The sequence below is a fragment of the Rhododendron vialii genome, chromosome 13a (assembly GCF_030253575.1).
Source record: "Rhododendron vialii isolate Sample 1 chromosome 13a, ASM3025357v1".
In the NCBI taxonomy this organism is placed as follows: Eukaryota; Viridiplantae; Streptophyta; class Magnoliopsida; order Ericales; family Ericaceae; genus Rhododendron; species Rhododendron vialii.
In genome coordinates this window covers 16,251,155-16,266,023 of record NC_080569.1, presented here as the reverse complement: position 1 = coordinate 16,266,023, position 14,869 = coordinate 16,251,155, and positions in this window count along the sequence as shown.

The window sequence follows — 14,869 nt, the reverse complement described above, 5'->3', positions numbered from 1 at the left end:
TATTCCCAGGGCTCCCAAAGTTACAATAACGTGGAATTTCAAGACAACGATCAGGTCTTATCCTATATGAATCCGAACGGCAAAGAAGCTGAACGCCGCGAAAAAACGGGAAAGGTCCTCAGAGCTACCACATCGAACATGATAAAGTCCCTTGGGAAAAAACCTATGATTGGCGAGCAACAAACTCGGAAAGCGCTCGGAAACTTCACCGTGAGAGGATCGTAAGTATTTTCGTTCGGCAGGACGATCGTCCTAGCCAACGAAGGGTCTATCATACTGAAAATCTTCCAGAAAAGAACCATAAAAGGGTCCCCATAGAGAAGAGAGAGAGGGGATCCCGACGTCAGCATGATTCATTGGAAGAAAAACAGAGGGAACAGGAATACCGAGCATCGAAGAAACCTCGGAACGCTCGGGAAGGACTTCCCCCTCGGCCAACTCACGAGTATCAATTGAAAAAGCTGACGGAATCACCTTTCTCCGCCAAGATCCAAGCCACCTTGCCGAAGCCAGGGCTCCACCTCCCGAAGTTTCAGAAGTTTGACCCCAGCACAACCGAAGCATATACCCATCTCATCAGCTACAGAAGCACCATCTCATGCGTCACCGATGACGACGCCATCATGTGCAAAGCATTTCCCTCGAGTCTTGGGCGCCTCGACCTGCTTTGGTTTAACCAATTAGAGGCAGGATCGATCCATAGTTTCAAAGAGCTTGAAAGGGCTTTTAACTATCGGTTCATCACTAGCAACAAGCAAGCCAAGGAAGAAGATGCCCTGGCACAGATGAGGAAGAGGCCCGACGAAACACTTCGGAAGTATGCCGAACGTTACTGGCAATTGTTTAACGAAATACCCGGTGTTGATCAATACTGGGCTGCAAGGAACTTCAAAAATGGGTTGAAAACAGGAAGCAAGATCTTAGATGAGCTGGCAATACGGGCACCTCATGGAATGAACGAGCTAATGAGGACGGTTGAACAGTTTTGTTCCTACGAAGAGTTCCTCGCCGAACGAGAACTCCAAGGAGGACAAAACTCAACCGCACCTCAAAGCCTTCATGTCCCCACGCCCCAGATCGCACCACCAAAACCTGTGGTCGCGGTCCAGCCGAAGAAGCAGGTGAACACAGTCAAGATGGCGGACAAAAAGGGTCCGAAAGCTCATGACTATATAGCTGAAACCACCATTTTTAAAGAGCCAATTTATTTCCTCCTCCGTACGTTAGAGAGGGAACCGTTCTTTGTCTGGCCAAACCCTCCCAAGTTGAACATAGAAGAAGGCAATAACAACAGTCGGAGGAGATGCTCGTACCACAACGAGCTCGGGCATTACACCACGGCTTGCGCTTCGTACAAAGCACTTTTGGAAAATCTAGCGGCACAGGGACTTCTCGATGGTCATATTGACTGGACAAAAACACCGAGTAGACAGCCGAACGTCGGTGGGCAAAATCCCGTTCCCTGTCCGGTCGGAGTAATCAACGTTATTCATGGACCAACAACAAAAGAAGCAGCAAAACAGCTTCGTTTAGAGCTTGACAAAGCTCAGAAAGTTACCCAAATTTTTTCCATCGATCGTGCACCTAAACGGATGAAAATGCTTGAGCGTCCCTGGTCAATCACTTTCATCGAGCAAGATCTTCAACGCATCCAAACACCCCATAGCGACGCTCTGGTGGTCACAGTGCAAATCTCAACTTACTCTGTCAAAAGGGTGCTTATAGATCAAGGAAGCTCGGCCGAAGTAATGTACTTATCCCTCTTCAAGGAGCTTGGAATCCCAGAGTCATGCCTAGTCCCAGCAGAAGGTCCCTTAATTGGATTTAGCGGAACTCCCGTTTGGCCTCTCGGTAGGATTACCCTCCCCGTTGTTACGGGCTCGGTTGTTTCTAATCTGGAGTTCGTCGTCGTGGACGCCCCGAGCCCATACAATGCAATCCTTGGCTGCAATTGGCTCCATTCAATAAAAGCCGTCGCCTCAACCTACCGCCAGGTGGTCAGGTACATCGGCGCTCACAGCAAACAAGAAGATCTGCTCGGAGACCAATTACAAGCCAGACAATGTTATGTCTCGGCCATCGGAAAGACATCAAGCTTCAAACAAGTACATTGGGTTGAAGTCCCTGACAAACCGATTCTCGAAGACGTCGGATCTCTTCCTGAAGAAAAATCCATTGAAGATCTTATCAAATTCCCACTCAACGAGGATGCATCACGATATTTCATGCTCGGCGCCGGTTTGCCCAAAGCCGAGAGTGAAGAAACGTTTCAGTTCCTAAAGAGCAACATTGAAGTCTTTGCTTGGACGCCGTACGATATGCCAGGCATCGACCCGAAGCTCATCCAGCACTCACTCAACGTTTCAAAATCACCAAGGCCAGTGATTCAAAAGCCTCGACGATCGGCCACTATTCATGCCGAAGCAATAAACGAAGAAGTGGACAAACTCCTCGAGGCTAGTGCCATTAAAGAAGTGCAATACCCCACTTGGCTTGCGAACCCTGTGGTGGTAAAGAAGAAGAATGGAAAATGGAGAGTCTACGTGGACTACACCAACTTGAATGATGCTTGCCCAAAGGACTGCCTACCCCTTCCAAAGATAGATCAATTAGTAGATGCAACAGCGGGTCACGCTCGGCTGAGTTTCTTGGATGCCTATAGAGGTTACCACCAGATAGCCATGGACCCCGACGACATGGAAAAGACGGCATTCTCTTCTGCTACCTAGTTATGCCGTTCGGTCTTAAGAATGCGGGGGCCACATTTCAAAGAATGGTATACCTATTGTTCGGAATGCTCATCGGCGAGATCATGGAAGCCTATATTGACGATATGGTCGTAAAAAGTCTCAAAGCCGAGAACCACCTCTCTCATCTTGCCGAGGTCTTTGCAATTCTGAAAAATTACAAGTTACGGCTAAATGTCGACAAATGCGCCTTCGGAGTTAGCTCCGGCAAGTTCCTCGGTTATCTGGTCACTCGGCGTGGAATCAAAGCAGATCCTAACCAGATCGCAGCCATTCAACAATTAAAACCACCATCAACTCCTCGGGAAATTCAGAAGCTCACAGGGATGGCAGCGGCCCTCAACAGGTTCATTAGCCGCTCGTCAGATAAATGCCACGTTTTCTTCCAAACCCTAAAAAAGCAAAGCCGACGAAGTTTTAAGTGGACGGAAGATTGCAACGCAGCCCTAACCGATCTGAAATCTTACTTATGTTCGGCCCCACTTCTCGTCAAACCAAAAGCTTTTGAAACTCTCCATCTCTACTTAGTTGTCTCTCCACACGCTATGAGCTCGGCTCTTATCCGACGGGAAGGCCCTGAAGACCAACCAATTTACTTTACTAGCCGAATCTTACTCCCAGCACAAACCAGATATCTGCCACTGGAGAAGCTTCTTTTAGCATTGGTTACAGCAGCTCGGAAATTGCTCCCTTATTTCAGGAGCACCCCATCATAGTCCTCACAGAGTTTCAACTTAAAAGCTCTTAAGGAAGGCCGACCTTTCAAGCCGAGTATCTCAGTGGGCGGTCGAGTTGGCAAATTTTGATATCCATTTTGAGCCTCGAACAGCAATCAAGGCCCAAGTATTGACAGACTTCATTACTAAATTCACCCCCGGAAGCCCGGACGAAGAAGCATTGGTTAAACCTAATTATGGAATGCTAGAACAACAAGAGGCTCGAAAATCATGGAACTTATTCAGTGGAGATGTTTGGAAGCTACACGTTGATGGGGCATCAAACAGCAACGGTGCGGGTGCAGGGGTTGTCCTTGTAAACCCTTATGGCATCCTTCATGAAAGTGATATCACAATCAACTTCCCAGCAACAAACAACGAAGCTGAATATGAAGCTCTGTTAGCTGGGCTCCGAGCCGCAACAAGTTTACAAGTTGAAGACCTACAAGTTTTCTGTGACTCTCAGCTGATCGTTACCCAAGTAACAGGGGATTATGAAGCTCGGGACCCAAGGATGATAAAGTATCAGGCTACGGCTCTTGAACTAATCCGAGGGTTCAAGGGATTCCACATCGAACAGATCAACAGAGAGAACAACGCTCATGCTGATGCTCTTGCAAGTTTGGCCTCGGCAAGCAAAGCATCCGAATACAGACACATCAGCCTTGGCGAGATCCACCAGCCAAGCTTTGAAGTCTCAGAAGAGGTGTTCAGCATTTCCCTCGGCCCTAGTTGGATGGACGAAATCGTCTCGTTCCTCAAAGATGATACGCTACCCTCCGACAAAAAGGAGGCCCATCGTGTACGCAGCAAAGCAGCCTACTATTGGATCTCTGAGCATGGCCAACTCTATAGGAAAAGCTTCACAGGGCCATATCTTCGAGTCATCCATCCAAACGAGGTCCCAACTATTTTGACCGAACTTCACTCTGGAAGCTGCGGTTGTCACTCCGGCGGGCGTTCCCTCTGTCAAAGAGCTCTAAGTCAAGGATACTACTGGAAAGGATGAAGAAGGATTGTGAAGAAGTAGTCCAAAAATGCAAACCTTGCCAACTCTTTTCTCCTATACCAAAGCAGCCCATTCAATCCCTCAAACCTATCACCAGCCCTTGGCCCTTTGCCCAATGGGGCTTAGATATAGTTGGCAAACTCCCAACCGCCCCTGGAGGCTTCAAGTTTTTGATAACTGCGACGGATTATTTCTCAAAGTGGGTAGAAGCCGAACCACTAGTCACTACTACTGAAGCAGACGTTCGGCGATTCGTGTGGAGGAACATCATCACACGGTTCGGCGTTCCTTATGCGATTGTTTCAGATAATGGCTCCCAATTCGTCAGTAAAGAGTTAACCGGACTTTGGGCTGAGTTCGGAATCAGGTTTTTCAATTCAACCCCATCCTACCCTCAAGGCAACGGTCAGGCCGAAGCAACAAACAAGACATTATGCGCTAGTATCAAGCGTCAGCTAGACTTCGAACAAGGAAAATGGGCCGAAGAACTGCCACGGGTCCTTTGGGCCTACCGCTCCACTCCAAGACGCTCCACCGGCCAAACTCCTTTTGCAATGGCTTTCGGCATGGAAGCTGTCATCCCACTCGAATCCAAGTTCCCAACCCTGCGCACTGAAACTTTTGATCCAGAAACCAACAATGATGCAGTCGCTACCGAGCTTATGTTGGCCGAAGAAAAGCAGGATGATGCCCAGATCAAATTAGCTAACTATCAACAGGAAGTTGCTCGGGGCTACAATCGGAGCGTAAGGCTTAAGAAGTTCAGAATCGACGACTGGGTTTGGCGGAAGGTTGTCCAAGCCAACCAGAAGACTAAATTCAAACCAAATTGGGAAGGACCCTACAGAGTGATAAGGGAGGTCGGCAATGGCTCATACAAGTTAGAAGACAAAGAAGGAAGGGAAATTGAGAACCCATGGAACGCTCTAAACCTCAGAAAGGCTTACCTTTGAAGTTTCTCCTCGGTCTCGATCTATCACGTCCTCTTCCAACTTTGTTACTTAACACTTACCAAAATGTTGTACCTGTTTTGGTCCTCTTTTTATTTAATGAGAAGTTCCTCCTATTTCTGAAGCATCAATGTTCTCTATATTCGATTTGACTGTTCAAAACTTCGACAAGTTAAGTTCGGCTTTCTAGCTTTTCACGATTACGTCCGGATCAATCGGCAGCAAAACATGTCGTGGCTCGGATAAACTTTACGTCCAGTCACAAAATAATCAATGAACTTAAAAGTTTGTTCTTAGCTCGGCTACGTTCATAATTTGACTTGAACTAAATAGCCACATCAAACAATTACTCCACATATTACCTTGGCATAAGACTGGCATTTTGAGCCGAGCCTTACACCAAAGTAGGGGCTATCATGAGTAATTATCAAAACCTTGGAAACAAGCCAATGTTGCTTGACCTTTGGCCAAAACTCAGAAAATATTCCTAAGGCATACAGGAACATTCAGTAGAGTACCAAATTTGAGAAATTTTCCTAAGTTATTGAAAGATAAACTGGAGAGAAAAGTTCAAATTTAAGAAACCCTAAGCAAGAGGGCCCGGCTTGGTAAACCGTTCGACGCCGTCCCTCTTCAAACTATTACATCTGGCACGGCAAATTCCTAATGTTTGGAGCCGTCCAGTCCAAAACAAAGTTTAAATCCTTACAAAAAGCAAAAAATACTTAAGGAGATTCCTTGAAAGATCTTCATCCACAAGGCTGGTCACCTCAATCAACTTGAACTCGTTCATCTTCAGCAACTTCCTCCTGAGCCTTGGAATGACTGTCACCATCACCAACCTTCTCCTGTTGATCGGCGGCAGGCGCATCGATCATCTCTTCATCATCATCCTCAGGAGGCAAAGGCTGACACTCTTCCTCGGTGTAAGGAAGGTCAAGATTAGGCACAATTGGCTCGGGAAGTTGCTTCAGAAAGCCCGACTCAGGCTGAATCGCCATTACACCAGCCATCGCGTCGGTACCTGCGGCATATCCCAGCCTGTAGAAGTCAGGTAACCGAGCTTCTAGCTCGTCGTTTACCATCTTGTGCGCAACCTGGGTATACTCGAGGGCGGCCCGCTGAATCCCGGCCTCATAACCTCGGGCGTCGGCAGCCTTAAGCTTTTCTCTCTCTTCCCCCTTCAGTTTTTAGCTTCGGCCTCAGCAGTCTCGGCGGCAACCTTCGCTTCGGCCAATTCCCTTTTAAGCTTTTCCGCTTCGGCCTCCGCTTCCTTGACTTCCTGCTCCGAGATCCTAAACTTGGTTCTCCAAGAATCTCGGTTAGACCTATATCTTTCTCGTTCGGCAGAAACTTTTGAAGCCTTGTCGTATGCCTTCAGCGTGGCTTGCCCAGCGTAATCAAAAGAGCAAAGTAAAAAGAGAGAAGAAATAAAGAAAAAAAGGGAAAAAGAGAGAAAAAAGGAAACAAATCTGAACAAGATGAGAACACATCTCACCAAGACCTGGAAGAAGGTCGGTTGGAACCTGATCGTAATCCCTTGGCAGGGCTAGCCCCCTCAAAAGTGTGATAGCAAGGTTCGGCTCCTCTTTGACCGAGTCATTCTGGAGCAGAACCCTGCCATCAGGCATCGTGTATGAAGGGCTGAACTGGTGACGGACGGCAGCCTCGGTGGCTGGATCAGTAAGATCAATGTGAGGTTCAGTAAGATTCCCCTGGTCCTTTGATGGAGGGGCTTGGACAGTGTCAAGAGGCACGAATTGAGAAATGTTCGGCAGAACGTCCTCTGACGTTTTCTGTCTCTTCTCCTTTTGATTCTGCTGCTCTGAAGAGCTTCGGCTTCGGCCAGGATTAGCCGTTTTTGTTGGGATCACGGGCCTTGGAATGTTCCTCCTTAACATATCTTCAAAAAAAAGGCTCCAGAAATTCGGCAGATCCGAACGGAGTAAGCCACTCCTTAGCCGTAAATCCAATCCTCGGCAATCTCACTCCCCCCTGTTGCCTCTTCTTTCGGATTCCGTCGGCGTTGGAGGTTACCTTCTTCTTTTGTACAACTTCGGTAGGCGGAACACTGGATGTCTTTTTCTTGCTCGGAACGGCCTCTTTCCCCTTTTCCTTCCTCCTCAGCACACCTTTGTAGGAGGGTCGGTAATCAAGAAGGGTCGGAGCGTGACGGCAAACCTGAGCAAGCAGCGTCTCGCACGCCTTCCCCCGAGAGTTGGTGTTAAGTACCTTGGAAATTGGGCCGAGCTTTGCAAAAGAAAAAACAACAAATCAAGAAATACCCTCAGCAGCAAAGAAGACAAAAATAGAATGTAATAAAAGAATTGAGCACGTTCGGCCTTGTCACCTATCAGTCACTTTCGGAATAGTGTATCGATGGAGACCGTCGCCGAACTCAAAGTTTCCATGCACTTCGAGGTAAAAATCAGCCCATTTATCGGTATCCGAAAGTCCGTCGATCAGGGGCTCCTTTTTGGGGCGCGTCGTCAATTACCGACTGCCGAATTTGCCATGTCTGGACATGGTGTATGTAAAAAATAGGTCGGTTGGGGTAAAATCGAGGTCCTGGCTCTCGATCAGAGCAATCACCGACATGATTATACGGTAACTGTTTATTGCGAGCTGGTGGGGGGCCAGGCTGAACTTCCAGTGTATCTCCCTAAGAAAAGGATGTATGGGGAATCGAAGCCCAGCTTCACAGATTGCCATCAAAGGCACTGTGATATGCTCGGGACGGTCCTCCTTCCTGTCTCTAATATCAGTACTCTTGACTCGGTGAATTAGGACATCGTCGGGAATATTGTACTTCGTACGGAATGCTGCATATTCCCCGGGATTGCCACTAAAGTAGTGAGCGTAAGGGCATAGCAAGCCTTTATTGAAAAGATCGACATCGCTCGGAGCCGACGTTGAAGCTTCGGCTCCTGACATAAGCCTTGATTTGGCTTCTTGTCCCACCTGTGGCTCGGTCTCAGATTGGGTCTCTGGGGAAAAACTTATCTCGGGATCCGTAAGAAAGTCATCCGCGGCGTACTCATAATTACGCTCGGCGTTAGAGTCGTCCGATACAGGGGAAGTCGCTGACATCCTAGTTGAAGCAGATTCAATCGCTCGGCTGCTTCTCAACCTACGCAGCTCAAGAAGTTCGCTGATGAACTGTCAATCGGATTCGATTTCCGAGCAATCCGAGTCTGAAGACACGTCGATGACCTCGTGAGCCAGACCTAGGAAAAGAACAAAGGGGTATTAAGCAGTTGAAATCTGCGTTGGCAAAGAAAACTATTTGGAAGTTCGGTTCATCTTATTGGCTCACGAGTCATAAGCTAACCTATAATGTCACGCCCTCGATTTTCGACATAAATAATAAACACTTTTAATAAATAAAGTCCTCACTGTAATACAAATAATACCCCAAAAGACCTTTTTGTTCACTGTTCTCAAATAAAATTCAATGAGTACATCCCTGGCTCGAGGCGAATACCAATGTCTGAAGAAAATAATATTACAGTTCTAACAAATGTCTTTCCAAAAATACTCCTTTCGAATCAAATGCAAATAATTGCCTCTTTTATACCTTTGAAAGACATGATCAATAAGCACGATATGCATGCCATGCCAACTTCCTTATTTTTGTACCTGAAAATGATAGGGTTTAAGCATACACGTGCCCAGTAGAGAAATCTATACGCAAGTTATAGGAAAATATGATGAGTTATGCATCTAGAGTGAGAGAGTAACGACAGATAAGCCCAAGTACACAAGACTGTCAACAGTAGCACACTATGATCAGGGATTCTAGGCGACCTGTATGAAGGATCTATCTGCTCATATGTCAAACGAGGACCATCAATATTCCTACATCATTCTAAATAAATAAACAACAGCTTTAGTATCGTTCATTACATCTCGTACAATTTCACAATCTATCACATTCCACATTTCATCACCAAATCCCATTTCTCATTATCATCAGTCACCAGAATCTCTTTCATCAACTTCATAAACCAATTTCATGTCATGTGTCTGAGCCTAAGCTCCTGCCAGGCACTTACTCGATAACGAGCCCCTAAAAGCGTATGATATGAGCATATAGCTCCTGCCAGGCATTTACTCATTTAAGAACGAGCCCTGAAAGCGTATGATATGAGCATATGGCTCCTGCCAGGCATTTACTCATTTAAGAGCCCTGAAAGCGTACGATTTGAGCATATAGCTCCTGCCAGGCATTTACTCATTTAAGAGCCCTGAAAGCGTACGATTTGAGCATATAGCTCCTGCCAGGCATTTACTCATTTCAGAGCATAGCTCCTGCCAGGCATTTACTCATTTAAGAGCCCTGAAATTATACGATTTAAGCATATAGCTCTTGCCAGGCATTTACTCATTTAAGAGCCCTGAAAGTTCTCTTTGTGACTATTTGTCATCACGTTCATTCCGCGTTCCACAAACATCAAATCATCCAATCGAATCCAAATGTCATTTAATTAATTTAATCAAACAAGTACTCCTCTACCAATTAAGCATGTCACAACATTTCTTATAGTCTACGACGTTCACGGACTCCTTCACGCTACTATAGCCTTTACGACGATACTCCAACTATGCTAACGAAAAAAAACCAATGGCACAGATACATTCGACGAGTCGTACGATACGATCTTTCAAGCTTAGAAATGATTGTCAGATATTCTAATTTTCAGCAGAGCAGTCCGTGTTCAAAAATTTATTAAAAATAGCATACTCAATATTTTTCAATGATTCCAACGCCAAAACATCACCAACTTACCCATCTTTAAAACCTACAAGGACCCATAACCAATAGGGTCGTTTAACCATAGCTAATCAATGAAAAACACTGCTCAGTGAGCTGCCCAGATTTTCAGATTACAAGGCAATCTTCTAAAAATCACTATAAATCGAGTTCTTAATATTTTTGAGTGATTCTAGTCTCAATAGTTGTGCGATTGAACGAAGCTTAAAAGTCACGAAGGAACCCTTATCAAATCTGCACTCCAAGGGTGGTTAAACAGGGGTTTACCGAGGCTACACGAATCTGTCACGCAGCATGACAGATTGACACACCTCCACTCAAACGATTATAACTTTCCATGTACTAAGAGTTTTAAGACGATTTTAGTGGCAAATGAAAGCTAACTTCAAAACCTTCGAACCGATATAAAGTTTGCATATAACGGACATCAGACGAGGAAGTTATGGCCATTCGAAGTGGGCTGAAACCCAGGAAACGAGACAGATTGCAGACCAGTATTCTAAAAATCACCATAAATTCAATTCTCAACGGTTTCGGGTGATTCCAGCGGCATTAGAACAGGCTTTAAGTCTACTCTATTTCATACAAAGGAACCAAAATTCAATTTCAAGTTTAAGAAGACGAAAAACCCCAAAAACTAAGACCCTGTTCTGCAGAATTTCGGAAATGAAGGAAACAACCTCAAACAACGATTTTAAGCACGATCTATCAACATAATCAACATATAAACGAATAACAAGCGTAAGAAATCCCTACCTCATGGGTTTTGAATAAAACCCGACCCTTTGACCAAGTCAACCAAAGCCCACGTGGTCCGATCGTAATTTTTCTTGGATATTCGGAAAGCCCGCACTCCGTAGAACAACTTTAATACTTGGGCCTTGTCCGGAATCTCACCCTAGGTGGATGAAATAGAAAAGAGAAGAGAGGAGAGGAGAGAAAGTTTCGGAGGAGAGGAGAGAGAGACAGTGAGCCGAAGAGTTGAGGGAGAGAAATGGGAGAATTATACTCCCTGGGAAAAAGATAAAGGTGGGGGAGGAATCCCCCGCTTCTCGCGCCACACACACACGTGCACCTCTCACATAATTACCATTATATTCTTTCACGAACACGCCACACCGTAAATCCATACCGTCTATCTCGACAAGTCATGCGATTGCAAAAGAAAAATACGGGTCTCTACATATAATGGGCTCGGTATTCCTGGAAAGTCTCCCTACGCTCGGCCAACCAGAGAATTGGGGCCCGTTCGGTTATTTATCCCCATCAGAAGAAGTCGTTCGGGGAGCCCCAAACATCCTATTGGGGCTCGGAAGAACAAGTTGAGTTCAGGGATGAACATCATCGTTCTTCCCAGTATTCTACTTTTCATTCAGAACAAAAAAAACCCCTAAAAATCACCCAAAAGGCCAGAAAAAACGCATAAAAGGCAAAGAGAAAAGTGAAGCAGTATAAATCCATAACATACTTGAAGATTCCTGTTGAAATGAGGCTTGGGGGTGAAGATCAGGATTCAAGTCGAGCTCTGGAATGGAGTTGAAGAGAGAGAAGCTCCAAACGCTAGAGAGAGAGAGTGCAGAGGAACTTTCTCTCACCTCCTTCGTCGTTACTTATAGATGGAGCAGGCGTTTCGAATTTCCCGCCCATCATTTCACAGCCGAACCCCTCGCCAACCACGACATGACACGTGGCAACTGAAAGCCTTTCCCACGCCAGCCGTCTCCTCATCTGCTAAGACGTCCTTTCGACTGACACACCCGTTCAAATTCTCGACAGCTGTCATCCTATGTGGGGCTCGGAATAATCTGTTGCAGGTTCGAGAAAAGATCCTCGGATAAAGCTCGGCCTAATCCGAAATCAACCCGTACCGAGTAATGAGCTTCGGCATGGGTTGAGGGGCTATTGTAGCAGGCCGAGCAAAAATGCTCGAGCTATTTCCGAACGTGATCCAGTATCCCTTTCAACTCCAAGTCATTGTTCTCTCAATGTTCGGAACTACAACTGTAGCCGAGGGTTTTGTTAATTATGACTTCCTTAAATGCTCCTATCTTGGCACCCGCACGAGCGGGAAGTGCGTTGGTTGGATAGTCGCCGAGGTCGCACAAAACACTCGGTTCCGAGCGTTTCGTAGCCGACGATCCAACTGGTCTGCATTGGAACAGTAGTCGTGGCAATGATGATGGTTATGACGTCATCCAAACGGTTATGAGGATAACGATGGGGGCACATGAAGGTGCCAGCTCATCTTGAAAATGGTTGCAAAACCCTAAACGTGACGTAAGGGCGACATCAGCCGACGCGTGTCGAGCGTTGGTGCAATCTTGGAGACCAAGCTAAAAGGTTCCCTATAAATATCCTTTATGCCTACTTGGAAGAGGTATGCACAAAGAAAACCCTAGCTCCTGATTCCTAACTTCTCTCTGCAAGAAAACTGACTCTTGCACCGGAGGGCCATCCCGGAGGACCTCCGGTGTGGTCTTTAGTCCTGCTTTGTTTTGCAGGGCAGAGGAAGGAACTAAGGGAGGATCTCGAACCCATATTTAGAAAGTAAGAACCACTCGGAACAGAGCCCCCACAGTTTTGTGGCTGAAAATGGCAGCTTCCAAAGCGACAACGTTTTTGGGGGCCAAGTAGGGCAGCTAGCTTTTCTTTTTCTTTTTTGAACGGCAGAAAATTAGTAGGGCATAAGCCCTTATCCTTCTTCCTCCTGTACAGTACTAATGGTTGTGTGGAATCCATTTCAGGGTCTTATACAAATAATTCAAGCCGTTTAATAATTTCAAAATAATTATTTGAGTGATCTCGTAAAGAATCAGCTCAAAGTAATTAATTTATTCAATTTTTCATTCAAAATTTAGAATTTTGAATACTAAATGAACGTTGAAATAAATTGCATAATTGTGTGCCTAGTATACCCAAGATGTGAACCAGAGATATTATAGGGCTTACTAAGAAGTGCAATCAATACAAAAACCATCTCGATCGGACATTGTAGGTGTCCAAAAAGATCACAATTTTGAAGTAATCTCTCCATTTTGATATCTATTGATGTCTAATCAAAGATAATTTTTTGATGAAAGACTCATGTTTTATAAGCACTACAATATCTGCGGTCCAGATCTAGGATATATTGGAGACATAATTGTGTAACTTTTTTTTCAAAATTTATTCAGAATTTCTAAATGAAAATTAAAAGATCGGATTAATTAATTGTAATTATCGAACTAAAAATATACCCCGACCACGCACAGGACACGTGGTTAGTTCGGCAATACTACGTGAGGGTGCATAAGGCCAATCAAGGTATTCAACCGACAATAACCTATAATGTTGCTCGACAAGTAAGCCGAGCAAAGTTGCAACCGTGAGAGTGGTAAACAAGCGTAACTGATCTACGGGAGAGGTTAGGTTATTGTAAAATATTCTAGAAGGAGCATCCGACGAGATAGGAGTGAATTCCGTGAATAAGGAAAAGAGATCGTGCTGTCGTGATAAGCAGAGATTGTATTGTTATATGGAACGAATTTCATATAAGGAAGGATTCCTAATGTGAAACGTTTTCTAACCCATGAGGGACGCTTGGAGAGCAAGTTAGACCTAAAACTCTATATAATAGGTATAACCTTTGGTACAAAGTATTTGGCTATTATTTTTACATAGGTGAATTAGGGTTTCTTTGTTAGTATGTGATCCAACTTAGGCATTAGAAGGCCTTTACTGAAGAGAGGCAAAAGTGCACTCATTGTGCCTTGTTTTGTAGGCATTAGGGTTCCGGCGACGAGCGCGTGTGGTTTGAACTCAAGGAGCGTATTCCAATACTACGTGGATTTATTTTCCTTCACATTTGGTGCTGTTGGTGGGAACCAAAGTTGTTCTTTGAGATTAGTCATGACGTTAGCAGACCCAAAAACTTTGCAAATGGAGAGCCATCTGAACAAGGACGGGGATTTGGAACCCTCAATGCTCCGAAGAAAGTGACAAAGGAAAAGCTGAAGAATGTAGCAACTGTGGGCCAGTCATTGAGGGAGATTCATGGCCTCGAGGATGATGGGCAGGATAGCTCGAAGTCCGCGAGAAATGAGAAGATGGATGAATCCCGGTCTTATCGTGAGGATGAGCTCCGAAAGTCTGACAGGCATTCCCAAAGTGTCCGAGACTACGAAGAAAGTCTCGAAAGGAAAGAGCGGGATTTGGAGGAACTTCCTTGGCTTATGAAGAAGCGCAAGCGAGAGATATATGAAAAACAGAGAGATTTGGAAGCACAAGTGGTGATTACAGAAGTAGGGGCCAAACACTAGAGAAGCATAAAGATGCCTCTCCACGAAAAAAAGAGAGTCAAAAGCCCGACCCCAGAGAGGGAGAGGTTGAAAAAGCACCACCAAGACAAGTACTTGAGATTTGACTCTGACCGTGAGGGGGAGGAAGAACGGAGATTTGGTTGGCGTGAGGAAGGCGCTATAACTACACGAGAAGTCGAACGTAAGGCCCTTAGTCGAATAGCAGCTTCTCCTCTCTCAAGACGTTTGCAAGAAGCGAGATTGCCAAGCAGGGTGAAACACAATGCGTTTACGGCGTACGAAACGAACACAAACTCGGTGGCTCGCACACATTCAGCACTACCAACAGGTAATGTTAAGTTCATGCACATTGGAGATGACACCATCATGTGCAAG